Source organism: Onychostruthus taczanowskii, unplaced genomic scaffold, assembly GCF_017590055.1.
Source record: "Onychostruthus taczanowskii isolate IOZ18803 unplaced genomic scaffold, ASM1759005v1 scaffold4, whole genome shotgun sequence".
Taxonomy (NCBI): Eukaryota; Metazoa; Chordata; class Aves; order Passeriformes; family Passeridae; genus Onychostruthus; species Onychostruthus taczanowskii.
This window is the reverse complement of record NW_024501459.1, coordinates 10,039,776-10,052,307: the sequence shown is the minus strand read 5'-3', so window position 1 is coordinate 10,052,307 and position 12,532 is coordinate 10,039,776. Positions and strand designations below refer to the sequence as shown.

The following is a 12,532-nucleotide window of genomic DNA, read 5'->3' as shown; positions in this document are numbered from 1 at the left end:
CTACCAAGTGGTTTTCACATTTTGAATCCTTGTCAAACCAAGCAGCAATCTTCCGCCAAATAATTCCATCACCAATTAGTCTGTCATGGGCTCTGTCAGTTCATCTTAACTTCCCTGCCCTATAGACTGAATGCTGGATGCAAGAGATCAGAGAAAAAAAATGTTTTGCTTTCTCTCTGTATAACACAGCTTTAACCAAAGGATCCTCAACTGCTGACGTTGTGAAGCAACAAAATTCCTTCCCAAGACCCCAAACTCAACAAAGAAACAATCACATCTCCAGCAGGACCCAGAGTCTCACACCCTTCCTAGCAAGATGTGATGTAGGAACGGTTAGATGTGTAAGGAGGAATATATAACAAATCAGTATCAGAGAGAGTGATCCCCTACAAATAAAATACAAACACCTTTTTGATCCTATAGAATATCTAAGAGAATAAATTCCCCTGGCAAATACGTGTGGGTATTCTCCCAGAGAAGGAAATTTTAACAGGCTTGTGTAAAGAAAGGCAAACTGTGTAAATTGAGTAATGAAACAGTAAATTGTGAACTGGAAAATCGTGCAAGGTGACTGTGGGCATCATCAGCTGTTGCTGGCAGCTCATGAACAAATGGAGGGCAAAACCTTGAGCCACCCAGTTTGTGGTGCCACAGCAGTGTCCATACTGCCAGTATAATTCAGAATATCAGTGATTCCAACTTCAGGGGTTCACGTAAAGAGAGATGAGAGAGTGAACACAGAAATGATCTAATAAATACATCCACTCCTTCCTCTTATCTGCAGAGTCAAGAGGAGGGAAGTAAGCATCTGACTTGCCATAGTCAGTCACCCCTGCGTGGGAGAACAAACTCCTAAGAAGGCATTTGTAACAAGTTTAGGGGTGAGACAATGCATTGACTTCTGTGATAAATGTTCTCTGAAAAGTAATTTCCAGAGCTAGCAAGGAATTATGTAAATAGAGAAATAATCAGATAAGGTGATCAACAGTGAGGAAATGAAACAGTCTTTCAGGGTTCAGTTATGAAAAGATGATGGGAATGCATTTAGCACTATTCAGCTAATGAAGTTAGAGTTGTAATTTCAGGCAGGTGAGGAAACCAAACTAATTTTAAATGATAAATCAATATTTATGTTTTTTAGGCTTGGAGGAAGTCAGGACTTCAATTTTTTTTTCTTTTTTTGATTTCTATTTTGTGAATCTATTTGCACATTTCAGAAGTACATTTTTTGGGATTTTCAAATAATGGAGCTAATCCAAGACCAATACAAGTGATGAAAATTTACTGGATTAACTTCTTTCAGTATAGCCAAACCTACAGAGATGTTAATATGGATAGAATGGCATTTGATGTTAGACAGGGAAGGATGCTGTGGCTTATTAGTTCTTATGGGATGGAAGGAGAGAAACACATTGTCATATGCTAAAGGAGATAGTAACTGTCACTCCCCTGAGCACATGACATCAATGTGGAAATCTTATGAAGTCTGGTTATCACTGTTTTTATTAAATATTAGGTTATCACATTTCCACTGATGTCTGCCTGTGTACTTTCATAATTTTTACTGTTAGACATCACTGCTTTCTGATTGCAAATACTTTGCACTGCTACTAGCTCTCAGCTTTTGAGAGAAGATTTATTGGTATTATCCATGGACCTTTCTAGCAAGAGAAAAGCTACACATGCTTAAACAGCGCTGAAGTTGGAAATTAGGCAGGTATCCGTAAGCTGTGCAGTGCAGTTTTATTGAACCAGAGAAACTTATGTCTTGCAAAGTTAAAAGCAGGCTCAGGTGATGTCCTTTGCAGCTGCAGTGTGCCTGGAGCTGTGGGCTTTGTGGTTTTCAAAACCCTAACCCTAGGCGTAACCCTAACCCTAACCCTAGCCCTAGGCAGGAAAAGCAGCCTAGGGCTAGGGATGGTTCCAGGGAAAAAGCTGTGAGGGAAGGCATCTTTTGGCAGTTTTGTGTTCCTCTTGAGATGCCCTTTGCAGCTGCAGTGCGCCTGGAGCCCTGGGCTTTGTGGTCTGCAAAACCCTAACCCTAGGCATAGCCCTAACCCTAACCCTAGCCCAAGGCTGCTTTTCCTGCCAAGGGCTAGGGCTGGTTCCAGGGAAGAAGCTGTGGAGGTAGGCATGTTGTGGCAATTTTGCGTTGCTTTTGGGATGCCCTTCGCAGCTGCAGTGTGCCTGGAGTCCTGGCTTTGTGGCAGCTTTTTTGGGGTTTCACAGAGGAACAAGAGGAAACTGGGGGGAGCCACTCTCCATCCCTTGGATTTCCCATTTTCAACTGCTCCTGAGACCACCACACAGGTCCTGAGACTATTTCTGAATTCAAAACCATTCTAGACACAGATTAAGCTTCTGGAGGGGAAGCCTTCATTCTGGAGGCTTGTGGGGTGGGTTAGCACTTCATCAGTGGCTGCAGGGGCTGGGGATGCTTTAGTGTGTGACCAAAGCCCATTGGGGTTTAGTGGAGCAGGAGGTGTCCTCAGCCAGGGCAATGCAGCCTTTGTGTCCCAAGCACCATAAGGCATCACATGCAGCATTGAGTCTCCAGAAGTTTAATTCTGGTTTGTTTTTTTCTATAACCAGCCATCTGCAGCGCAGATATATTCCACATTGGTGGAATATATTTCAAACTAATGCATTTCCAGGCTACCAAAGCTAATAAATTTTCCAAGGTGTCTCTAATTTAGGCTTTTGTGCTTTCCAAAAGGGCTATTAAAAATCAGCCTGGTTCCAAAAAATATCCTGCTTGTAATTAAAGTGGCAAAGACAAATAAGCATTTCTGAGTTGCACACAACACATTCCTTATACTGATAGCAGACAGATTGCAATTTTTTAAAAATCAAATTATAAGAGTTAAAACCAGGTTACTCAAGTTTGCTTCAAGTTCTTCATGCAGTTGTCTGCCGTTGTGTGCAGCTCTGTGTCCTGTTCTCCTTATGATAGTGCATTCTTCTGGTACCACTGCAAGAAAAGCATTCTGCCTCTGCCCAGTGTGCAGCACCCATGCTGTGTCTCTCAGCTCATGAGCTGGCATCCAGTGCAAGATGCATTTTCATTTGCCTGGGCCTAATTTAGCAACACTGTTTAATGGAGTGGTTGTGTATGGAAGTTCCTGCGTTGTGCAAAGCAAGGCATTCCTAAAGATGCATTTTCAGAACTTCCTAAGGTGAAAAGTTTGGGTGGATATGAATGCTTTGCTCTTTTGGGCATGCAGATGTGGTACAAGTGAGAGGGGCAAGGTATAGGATTTGGTTTTTTAGATACTGGAATCACAACTTTGCTTGTTCTTAATTTTTGTGAAACTCACTTGAAATTTTTGGTTTAACTTATTTCCCTCTTAATTAGTGAAAGGTTTTTAGGGACAAAACTTCTGACTGTTGTCTGTGACTTTCCCCCCTCCGCCCCCACCCTTAAGCCCAGTTTAGGGACAAAACTTCTGACTGTTGTCTGTGACTTTCCCCCCCCCGCCCCCCCCCTTGAGCCCATGTTTGAATGGATCTGTCATCTTGTGTTTGTGAGCTCAAAGTGTAATTATGAATAATTGGTTTAAGAATTAAATATTTCTACAGAAGGGTATATTTTAAAGCAGAATATATATGTAGAAAATCAGTATAATGCCATTAATTAAAAAAAAAAAATCCATATTAGTAGCCTGGAAGTATCCAAGCAGTAAAAAGACTTTAAGCTTTGTTTACATTGTGGCTGCAAGAGGTGCCTCTCTTTAAGTATTTAGATAAACAAACCAAAGCTGCTGTTTTCATTAGCATGTAACACAGAGCCCAGTTTCCTTACCTGAGAGAGCCTTAAACTAAAATTCAGTGGCAGAAAGCAATTTGATCTCTTGCAAATATGAGTCTTGATAAACCTTATGCTATGGAAAAAAAACCCCAACAAACCAACCTTCAAATTTCGTACTTATTGACATTGCTTAATAAAAACATCTCGAGTGCTGGTGCTTCTGGGTGTGTTTCCAATAGCAATGTGATTGCAAGGCTCCGTGGATAAAGTTACCAATCCTTTGAATTCTGACCTTCAGTCTAAAACAGCTTTAGAGGTTACTCTTTTTCCTTTTTGTGAGATTGCAGAGAAAAAGTTAATGCTGCTGGAAGGAAGCGGGGGAGGGAGCTGGGCTTGGAGATGAGAACTGGGTCTTTGAAGCCATCTGAGAAGTTTTCCTTTGGCCTTGATTTGTAACAACAAATATTGGCAGTCTGAGTCAGTAATTATATGAAGTTTCAAAATAGAGTTGAATGCTTTATTTTGAAACTTCTGTGAATACAATTACTATTGAGACCCAATTGATTCTAAGGGAAATTATACTGTTGGGTTTGACAGTCTGGATTCTTGGGGCAGCTGTAGCCACCAAAACCCGAAAGTAGCTTAAGTCTATCATCTGTGTCCACAGGGAGAGGACACCTCAAAATTGGGTCCCCTGCATTGACTGGAAGTGCTTTTCTCTCCCCTGCAGATGAGGGTTTGGATGATCACCTTTTGACTAAATCCTTAATTTTAGATGACTACGCATTGGTGAGAATTTAGCTTCTGCTGAACAATTGATGCTCATGATATAATTACTGTAATGTTTAGAAGTATTTATAGTGTTAAATTACCTAAAACAGTTTCTGGGAAAAAACATTGTTGCAAATGTAAAATAAATCACAGGACTATTCAAACTTAGACCTTCACTTTGTCCTTTTCATTACAAGGCCCACAGTGGGGAATATTCATGCATGTCACTTTTAGAAGACATTCAGATCACCAAAAGAAACATTTGTGTGACTGGATGTTTAAGAGTTAAGGATGCACATATTTACTAATGTGTATGTAATAATTTCAGCTAATGCAAGGTTTGTAATTTGAATCTGTATTTATGAGTCACTTATATTCATCATAAATGCAGGTTTGTCTTAATAATTTGTCAAAGTGAGACTGGGTTGCTGTTCTTCCAATAGTCTTTCTAATTCAAAATGATTTAATCAATAATTATTTTCTCTATATAATATTTTTTGGGCTTTTTGTGCAAACTTATATGTCAGTAGCTGAAAAATTATGTAATAATTGGCACAAATAACTAAAATACAGTAATGATCCACTGCTCCATCTACTGTTGAACAGTGACATGAATAACACTCCAGAAATAAAATTGCATTTAGGAAATAATAACAAAATGGAATTTACAATAAAAAAAACCCTATTGTTTCTGTGGTTAGAGAACAAACATCTTTTCCTAACAGTGTATTCTGAGTATGACTTTAATTCAGAGTAGAAAGAGGAACTTTCCATCTTCTCTTTCACCTTATAGAAGGTGATGAGAAAACTGCTTTTGTTTATGGTAGTGGGAAAAATTTAGAAAAAAGACAATCTAATATTACTGAGCTGACTCATGTCATACAGGGCACTGTATTTATATTACTAGCAAAAATGTAAGTTATTGCTGTGAAAAAAAAATGTGCAATGGTTTGTAAGTTCTACCTTTATTCTAGTAGCACTAAATGAAAGATGAGGAAGGCCTAAGCAGTCGTGGGAGGATGAACTATGGAAAAATGGCATGTGTGTGAAATGATGTGTTTTTTAGTCTTTGCAGAACCACAGGACTTGATTATTTTGTCAGCTCACTGGTAATCTCTCATTTGTAGTGTGCTTTCCTGCAGCCCAGTCTTCCAAGGAACTACTGATCATAGCTTTTATCACCCTTAGAATGCTAGCAAGCTGCTTCTCATCATCAGTGGTGCATTTGATTTGACTTCTTCATTTTTATAAACAAATTATTATTCACATCTCACAATGAAGGGTGATTATTTTCAAAGTTTAGGCAGTTATGTTTCCATGCTGAGCTGCAGTAAAAGCCTGAATGTCAATTAGAAAAATTAGCTGTTTCCTAAGGAACCTCACAGCTTGCAATTTACTCCCTTCATTTCACCTATCTTGTAAACTACTATTGATAATTTTCAAATAACTTTCTTCAGACACATCTTTATTGTCTTCAGCAGGACTTATTTTATAAATAGTTACATGTTTATATGTCTTTTGAGCAGAAGTTTTTGTGCAACAAATAAAAGTAACGCTCCCCTTGTTTCTTAGGTACTGCAGACAGTATTAAAAATCCCCCTGTAAAACTCTTGAACTTTATTGGAAAATGGAAGGCAATTTTCTATAGCTCAATTTAATAGCTAAGACATTGCTAAAATGAAGACTGTTGTAGTTGGAAAAGCGACATTACTCTTAAACCTGAAGTAGATCTTAGAGCTCTGCCCTCAGGATGTCACAGACCTGCTGTCTCGGTCTTTAGGGAAAAGCCATCACTTTTGGGTAGAATATCTACTTCCAGTGATCTGGAGACCAAAGATTTTCAGTATTTTTGTGTGCCAGTCATTCCCTTCCTGAGATTTCAAGGAGAGACAAGTAATGTAGGGTGTTGAAAAATACCTGAAGGGAAATGATTGTATTAGATACATTTAAGTTCATCTAGGAAACCTGTCCTTCACCCTGACAAACTACTTTTTTATTTTGCATTTAGAATACTGAGTATATATATAATTTGCACTGCTAGTGCTTGAAAATAGATATATATATATACACACACTTACTATTTTTTCCTCCCTTTAACATAATGCTTTTAAGATGCAAGAAATCTACTGAAAAAAACCGAGCATGCTTTCACTTTGGAGCGTGAAAAATTGAGATACACTAAGGAATTGGCTTTCAAACTAGACTTTGAACACTTCTTCTGGGCAGTCTGCATTTTTTTATGTCATAGCTGTCAGCTATTTCAGAAGCACATGTAAGTCATGCATTCATTCAAAAAGCTAAAGCAGCACCAACTTAAGATTAATAAAGATTACTATTTCCTATTTTTAATTATACTAAATGGTTCTGTAATTTGCACTGAAATGATGGATTGAAAACAGCTACAATTTCATGCAAACTAGCAAAACTAGCAAATTTGAGCCAGCAGTTCATCCGTGTTTTGGCTAAGGCCGATGGCTAACAGCACATACCTTTTCTTATAACACGTTACACAGACCTTAGTTCAATATGAATTTTATCCAATATATCTTGAAAGAATATAATTAAATTGTTCTTCTTGGGCACACTGATAGTTTTTGGACAGAACACTTTAAATGGTTGATGTCTGTCACTTTTTCTATTTGTATTTACCAAGGCCTTTCTGCTTTTGCTCACATGAGTAGCATGAGACAATATGGGCTCCTGTCAAATGCTGCAAACTTCTGTTCCAGCCAGAGATGTCTCTAGGCAACAGCTGCTGCTATGTGTAAGATAAAACTTGTATGGAGGCATAGGAGGGATATTGCTGCTTCAGAGGGTTCTGACGTCACACTGCAGTTGTTATGGGGAGAGCCAGGTGGTGGCTCTCAGGAGCAATGGGATACATCTTTTGCTTTAGTGAAGTGTGGTCTTCCTAGGCCTATTTCTGATATTAAATATTTAAGTAGTTTTTCCTGCTTGGAGACAAACATATGAACACCCCACTGTTCCATATCCATCTTACATCTAATTTTTCTTAATTACCAGAACATCTGCAATCATGGCACCTAAGCACCCAGTAAATGTTGTGCTCCAGATGGACCCATTTTACTTGCGCTAAAACAAGTGTGTGACACTGCATATGAAGTTAAAGCCATATTGCATGAGTAATGGTTGTAATAATATACCCAGTGGCTTGTTGTGCATTTGACGTTATGTAATAGGCCTGGTCCTTTACTTCTTCAGACTCTTGAGATGCCAGCTGCATTAATGGGAATGCAGAATCAGGACAAATTTAGGCATGATGTAAACATATGCAAATCCCACTGAAATTTCTATTCCAAACCCAGTGTTAGTGCAATTGTGGTTTGAAAATTATGTTGGGTGCCAGTGACCAACAACCCACCCTGCACTGATTTGGTATGAAGTTACTGGGAAGAACAAACCCCAAAAGATAAGTAAACAAACCTCTTTTAAGTAGGTTTCAAATCGGTGCAGTACTCGGCTGTCATAATTAGATTACCTATGGAAATAAAAAGAACTGCACTCACTTAAACCAAATGAAGCTCTGGTCCATGGTATCAGCTGTAGCATAAGTTCATAGGTTAGACCCTATCACGGGGTAATGATATACACTGATCTGAAGTCCAATCTTCAGACATCAGATAAAGAACTTTAAGGCACTCTTTAATGGCTGTATAAACACAGAGGACCCTACTTTATCTCATATTCCCCATCTAGATCATTTATATGGCTTCAGTTCCCATACTGCCTACATGCCATACTACAGAAGAGATTAAAAATTCAAAGCTGATTCTTTCCTTGCAATGCATCGTCAACACCCTTTTTCTGATCATCTTAGCCTCTGTGTAATTTATCCCATGTTTATCCTCACATCATCAAGCTCTGTACGTGTGTGCGGGGATCTGTCTTACTTTAATTAAATACAGAGACTGGGCACACTCCTGAAGTTATTACTTAGATGTAACTCCCAGTAGGGACTACAACAAACTAAACAACCATAAGCCTGTTTCAGTCACCTTTTCATTTAAAATACTAAAATTTATTCATATATTTGTGCTATTTGGTTTTGGTTTTTATTTTCAATAATGGAATGAAATAGATTTATGCTAAAATTTGCATGCATCATTGAAGTCACAGTCTTCTTTTTAATATTTTTTTATTTCCATACCATCATTTAAGTATCACTGTTTTTGAAAAAGGGTTTTGAGTTACATTTTCCAGTGTTAGATTGTACCTCACAACAACAATATTATATTTTTTGAGTTTTTCTAGAAATAAAAAAAACCAAAACTTCTGCTTTGTTAAAGTCTGTGCCTGATGTTATTCTTTTAATAGATGTAGGTCCTACAGTCAGTGAAGCAAGATGCGCCTTTATATTAGATTTGGTAGGGCTTTTAAAAAGCGATCTTATTAGCACTGGTAAAGAATTCAGTGGTAAGCTTTTTCCAGAAGATCGTGGCTGTTCCAAAAAAGCATATAGTTCAGAATGATTGCATAGCCTTGTGCTTCAGGGTTTCAGTGACTTTTACCTGACAAAACTGCGTGACTCCATAATAAGCAATTTGTATTTCATTCGCAGTTTAATATAGAACACGATAAATAGTTTTCTTGGTGTGAGATGTGGTTTGTGACTCTGAAGAAGTGATGGGATTGTGTTTGTGCTGGCTACGCAGACGGGCCCAATCGAAAGCTGCTTATTTTGACCTGGGTTCCCATATATGGTGTGTGACTGTCCCGAGATCCCTTTTCTCCGCTAAACAAAATGAAATCCTAGGTGCGTTTTCAGCTCGAGGTTGACTTGTAGCTTTGCAAACCGATCTGCTTTCCTGAAGTATTCCCAATGTACTTGCTGCAAAATAATGTCTCACTTACTGGGATGTAGTAGCCAGAAGATATTTCTCCTCTAGAAGTATTGCTTTCACATTCACAGATTAGTTAATTGAAGGTAAGGATATATTAGCAGTGAATAACCAGAGGTTTTTGTAAAGAGAAAAAAAGTTCTGTTTCAATCTGTTTATACAGTATAAATTTGGGGGGTTTGTTGATTTTTCGTTTTGTTCTGGTTTTTTAAAATTTAGTACTTTAGACCTAGCGTGGTATTAAGACTTCTTTTTTGGTACTACGAATCGTTACTCTGTTTTCCTCATCATATGTGGATTATGCGCACTGAAAAACAGTGTAAAAAAATTAGTGTTACATGAAGTGAAAGATACTGTCTGCATAGTGGAAATACTCTGGAGAATGCTGGTCAAATTTAGTTGCTATGTACGTTATAATGTTTTTTAATGTAATGTACGTATTTTTGAAAGACTTTTTTTTTTAATTATGAGCAAGTAAAAGTTCTGTAATAGAAAAGCATCATAAACCCATTTCAGTTTAATGGTTTACTAATTAAATAACTTAATTACCTATTGATTGGTAAAAGCTAAGGTTACTTAATGCACAAATTTAACTCTATGCAACCATCTCTTCCTTCTTTGGAAACATTTATACAGTCTGTAGAAACAGACTTTATACCGTTTCAAATTTTAAAGCTTTAGTAAGTGATTAGTAATAATTAAAATACGAATTTGACTATATTTGCAATTGTTTTCAGGCATAGAGGTATTTAATGGTTTAAGTGGTTTAAACCATTTTAAAAGTTCCAGATATTTTATTTAATAAGTGCCCTTGAATTGGAGAAGGCTAGCTTAAATAGTTTTAGCAGACCCTTTCTTTACAAGGTTGCAAGAATCTCAGATATTTGAGAACAAATCTGTTACATATCCAATCAAAACGGCATGTCCGGACGTGCACGCTGGTTGTATGCTTAAGAGCCTCTAGGAGTATCCCTATTTAGCTTCTCTCACTGATATAATGTTGGTGTAATTCCAGTTATTCTATTAGGACGGCTTTAGTTTAAACCCAGTTTACAAGAGGGGACGCATCTACGGACAATTCAACTTTCTAAATGAGGCGGGACCAGAGGGATTTTCAGGAGTTTTTCTGGGGTGAGGCTGAGGAAGGTGCGAGGAAGGGGGCCCCTGTCGGCCGGGCAGGGGCGGAGGGGGCGGCCGGGGGCCAGGGCCGCGCACTTTCCGCGGCGGAGCGCGGCAGCCCCGGCTGCGTTTCGCCCGTGCGCGAAGGCTGACTCCAGACCGCGCAAGCCTCATTGCAGTTGTTGCTTTTAAACCAATAAGGCTGGGACAAGAGAATAGCTGCGGTTTGCATTACAAAAACAAAAACAAAACCCAAAGGGGAAAAAAAAAAAAAAAAAAATAAAACCAAAAAAAAAAAAAAAAAAAAGCGAAGGGGAGTGAGAAGGAAAGCGGGCTCGGGAGCGGCGGCGTGCCCCCAGGCAGTGCCTGGGCAGACACACACGGCTGAGCAAACAGACGGCGGGGCTGCAGGCAGCCTCCCTTGGCCGCGCTTTGTCTGCCCAGCCCCGGCCCGGCGCGGCCCGGCCCCGGGGCGCTCCGGCCCCCCGCGCCATGGCAGGCGCGGCCGCCGCGCTCTGACCCGCGGAGCTGCGCGCCGGCACCGTGAGTACCGGGGGCACTGACGGCGGGACGGGCCAGCCGGGGGGACAGCGCCGGGAAAGGGGCCGTGCCCAGCCCGGCTGCCCGGGAGCGCGGGGTCCCGGGCGGCGCGGAGGGGCAGCGGCGCTTTCCGCGCGTTCTGCCGCTCCAAGGGAGAGCGGCGCTCAATTATAAATCACTGGGGGCAGCAGTTAATTTTGGCCGTAGTTCAGGCTGGGGTTTGTAAGCTTCCCGCAAAACAGATGTTAGGAGGTTCTGTTTATTGTGATCAGCCAGGTTTGGGGATTCTCCTGTTTGATTTCCTCGAGTGCTAATGGTTCGGCAGATAGGAGTAACGTGATGGGGAGATGTTAAATGGGAGGTGGAAATAGGCACGTACGGTACGAAACCAGCAGACCTTGTTGAAAGAGACATGAGAGCGTGAGAAAAATAATAAAAAAATTGGGAGGAAGAATGCTTGACAGAGATTTTGACAGTGCTTTCTGAAGCAGGAAATCCTTTTGCTTAATATGTTTAAATTTTGCAAACACCAAGGAAAACATGCAGATCCCCACAGGAGAACTTTTCAGGATGACAGAATAAACATCTACACAACTGAAATATCTGACGTTTATTGACGTTTTAGGTGGCTTATTCAGAACGGTGATCTTAGAACAGGGAAGTTAAAGACCTTCTGAAGTCTCGTTAAATTTACATCTTCCTTTTGAGCAACCAGGACCCACCAAACATTCTCTTGGTGTTTCAAACACCAAGAGGAAGGACTGGTCTTTACAGTGCAAGATTGATTCTGGAAAAATAAAGGTGTTAGTGCACTTAAAATTGCTTCTTTGAAGGTGGCTGGGGTTTGGTGTGGTTTTCTTTCTTCTGTAAGCAAACATTCAAAACTGAGGTAAGCGGAAGAGATAAAAGCTTTCCGGGAAAAAAAATGATAGTGTGTTTCATGTAGTTTGTTTTAATTTAAAAATGAGCACCGGGGGAAATTTGGAATAAGAAGTGGAAATGTGGTGTAGTGTAGCATTGGAAGTTTTTAACTTTAGATACCATGTATAAAGATTATTTTATTTTCCAACCCACACTGAGATGGTTCGCAAAGCATCTGCCAGAACGCAGACTACTGTTTTGAGGTGTCAAATAAGTGAATAGTATTTACACGGATACGCACTGGTAAAAGTACATATACGTGTGTGTTAAGACATTACAGAATTATAGGTGTATAAACATGTAAGCACGTGGCATTTTCATGTTGCTCACAAACCTATGACATGCAGTTTTTAGCCAAGCACCTCGCTGCTGTCAGAGTTTTCCCAAGGCCTGGAAGGGTCTGGAAATGAGCAGCCATCCCCTCTCAGCAGTTCTGCACAGTGATAGACGGATTGAGTCATGCTTCACCTTAGGAGAAAAAAAGAATGAGTAATCATTTTGTTTGAATTGTAATAAGTATGAAATATTTGTCAGGAGCCAAAAAAATCTTGGAAAAGCAGAAGGACATTCTTAA

The 12,532-nt window shown here is 39.7% G+C and overlaps 1 protein-coding gene across 10 annotated transcripts in view; it reads left to right on the top strand.

The window, feature by feature from the left end:
* The window catches only part of EYA1 (EYA transcriptional coactivator and phosphatase 1), a 145,154-nt gene that overhangs the window by 44,705 nt on the left and 87,917 nt on the right, over window positions 1–12,532 (top strand). Inside the window, exon 1 of one of the 10 annotated variants that reach the window (XM_041412703.1) lies at window positions 9,288–9,464. The exons of 7 other annotated variants lie outside the window; for them this stretch is intronic. The gene's annotated coding sequence lies outside the window, so the exon portion shown is untranslated. Of the gene's footprint in view, window positions 1–9,287; window positions 9,465–10,393; window positions 10,510–10,565; window positions 11,041–12,532 lie in introns of those variants that run through there. 2 more of the 10 variants (XM_041412704.1, XM_041412702.1) reach the window with 2 other exon arrangements.